The following is a 2,569-nucleotide window of genomic DNA, read 5'->3' as shown; positions in this document are numbered from 1 at the left end:
AATTAGACCAGAGAGCTAACCGTGATTCATGGCTCTCTTCTGAATTCTAAATATAGGGATGAGAAGGTCAGGTAGAGGGAGGTACCGCACAGCCCCAACAAGTTCAGCAGAACCACTTGTTCCCCTTATTTTTGGAGATGAGGTTGGTTGGTTGTCTTTTTGCAACTGTTACTTGGGACCCTGCTTGTGCCTTAGTTGTGCCTAGATTTTAGCCTACCCTGTGGTCCTGTTCATTAATTTCTATTCCACTGGGTTTCCAGGGGTGTCTCTGTCTACTCAGCTAATGCCCCGGTCCTCTTTCCCTTGTGAAAAATTCAAGGTCATAGGCTTCTGTAATTGGCTGAAATTTCAGACATATACATGTGAAAGTAGTCCTCCTGTAAATGCGGTTTATGTGAGCGTGAGCCCGTGAGGTGGCAACCTGGGCCGCGTTGTATTTCCTGTATCAGTTACCTCCTAAAGAGCTCCCAAATTTGCCTATACCCTCATCTTCACTCACTTATTGCTATGCCTGCTCCCCACAATGTCACATTCTCTGTCTCTGTCTCTCTCTCTCTCTTTCACTCTGACAGGGTTTTACCAAGTATTCATGGTTGGCTTAGAACTTGCAACATAGACCAGCCTGCTCTTGAACTTACAGAGATCTTCCAGCTTTTGCCTCCCAATTGTTGGTATTAAAGGCACGTCCCACCCTGTCTGGCTGCCATCTTGTCTCTTATCAACAAAGAGCATGGGCAGAGTTGTTCTTTAGTTTAACTAATTTTTCTCTAGGCAGCAGAACTTTATTTTTTAAAGCTATAATTTATGTATAGAACGTTCACTTTTTTTGATGTGCAGTTCTGTGAATTTTGACGAGCACGGTCATATAACCACCACCATAATCAAGAGATAGCATGGTGTTGACACCCCAAAAGTTCTCCTGGACCTCTTTGCAGTCAGTGCCTCTTCCATTTCTAGCCCCTGACAATCACCAATCTGTTTTCTATCTACATAGTTTCAGCCTTTTAAAAATATCACACAAAATAGAATTTTATAGTGAGCATTTCTTTACAGCTGTGAGTACTTCACAGCTGGCCTCATGCATTCACCAGATGAGTCCTAGTCTGTTCATCCACGTTGTAAGATGTACTGTTTGCTCCTCTTGTTGCTAAGTAGAACCCCACTGAGTTAATGCGTAGTTTGCTGATCCTTACTCCAGTCAATGGCCTGAACTTGTTTCCAAGTTTCTGGAAGCTGCTACAAACACTCACCTCTGGTATGTGTATATGTGTTTGAAGTGTGAACACACGTTTGCATTTCACTTGAGTAAGTCTTAGACATTCATTGCTGGGTTGGATGGTGTGTTAGTTTCTCTTCTGTTGCTGTGACAAAATACCACACACAAGCAATTTAAAGAAAAAAGGATTTGGTTTTGTTCATGGCTTGAGGATACAGTCCATCATGGCAAGAACAGCATGCTGGCAGGAGTGTGAGGCAGCTGGTTACATTTCATCCACTGTCAGGAAACAGAGGGAGATGGATACCACTGGACCTACTTTCCTTTTCTAAAATTGTGTAGCCCAGACTGGCCTCAAACTCACGATCCCTCTGCTACTACCTCTCCAGCATTTGCCCACCAAACTGTTCCACCACAGTGACACGTTCCTCTGTTTATTCACCTGAACCCCAGTCTATGGGATGATGTGGCCCACATTTAAGGAGAGTATTTCCACCCCAGTTAAACCTCTCTGGAAATGCCCTTAAAGATGTCCACAGAGGTTTGTCTCCTAGGGGATTTGAAACCCTCTTAAGCTGACAATGAAGATTAACTGTCACAGATGGTGAGAGCATTTCTAACGTCAAATGAAAATTGGGAAATTGTTTTTCAAAGTAGTAATACTCACCCTATGTGGCGACCTTATTACTCCACAGTCTTGACTGCATTTGCAATAGTTCAGAATTTTTATTTTTTATTAGCTCTTTGAGTATTTCATAAGTGTATTTTGAGCATAGTCATTCCCTTCCCCCAACTCCTCCCAGGTCCCCTCCTTTCCTGCCTTTTTGTCCTCTTGGTTTTAAACCCATCCAATACTATGTGTGCTGCCTATACATTCTTGAATGGGTGGCCTTCTACTGGAGCGTGGTCAACCTACCAGGGGTGACATCTTCAAACAAAACTGACTCCCCTACTCTCAGTAGCGATCAAATTTTAAGTATTTTTGATAGATGCTCTTACAAAACAAAACCCAAACCTTCAAATGTGTGTTATGGATGTAACTCAGTGGTAGAGCATCTGCTGTGCAAGTCTGGATCCCTAGCACCCATGTAAATGTTGTATACAGTTGGGGCATCTGTAGCCCCAGCACTGTGGGGTAGAGACAGGATCTCCAGGAGGGCAGCAAGGCTAGCTGAAATAGTGAGCTTTGGATTCATGGAGAGATTTGGCCCCCCAAAATATAAGATGGAAAAGAAGACTTTGTAACGTCAACTTCTGACCTCCAGATGTGCCCACAAGGGCAAGGGCAGTTACATGCACAGTAAGCACACTCATAGATACACAATTAAAATGCAATCACTTCCCTCTCATCCT

Source organism: Peromyscus californicus, unplaced genomic scaffold (genome assembly GCF_007827085.1).
Source record: "Peromyscus californicus insignis strain IS unplaced genomic scaffold, ASM782708v3 Scaffold_7__1_contigs__length_154581171, whole genome shotgun sequence".
Classification (NCBI taxonomy): domain Eukaryota; kingdom Metazoa; phylum Chordata; class Mammalia; order Rodentia; family Cricetidae; genus Peromyscus; species Peromyscus californicus.
Note: the sequence above shows the minus strand (reverse complement) of the source record.